Source organism: Bison bison, unplaced genomic scaffold (genome assembly GCF_000754665.1).
Source record: "Bison bison bison isolate TAMUID 2011002044 unplaced genomic scaffold, Bison_UMD1.0 scf7180017864169, whole genome shotgun sequence".
In the NCBI taxonomy this organism is placed as follows: domain Eukaryota; kingdom Metazoa; phylum Chordata; class Mammalia; order Artiodactyla; family Bovidae; genus Bison; species Bison bison.
In genome coordinates, this window is record NW_011494741.1 from 374,969 (window position 1) to 375,252 (window position 284).

At 65.5% G+C, this 284-nt stretch overlaps 1 protein-coding gene across 1 annotated transcript in view; it reads right to left on the bottom strand.

Annotated features, from left to right (window-relative positions):
* The window catches only part of LOC104990090, a 51,018-nt gene that overhangs the window by 5,618 nt on the left and 45,116 nt on the right, over positions 1-284 (bottom strand). The window lies entirely within an intron of this gene.

Genomic DNA, 284 nt, shown 5'->3' on the forward strand with positions numbered 1-284 from the left:
CGGATCCCATGCTGCCCAGCAGCCAGCCCTGGCCTCAGGGATGGGAAGGCTGGGTGGGCAGCCCCTGAGGCCAGTTGGGGAGCCCCGCCGGGCACCGCCCCTGCTCTGGGCTCCCAGCCACCTGCTTGCTGTCTGTGGGCAGCTCTGTCATTGGTTACTCGGTCAGCAGGGACGGAGGGCCTTGGGGACAGTGTCAAGGAGCAGCCAAGGCACCTTCCTGGAAGGGACAACATCGTTCTCTCCTGTGTCTGGAACCCATGTGAGAGCAGGAAAGCCTGCCCGGT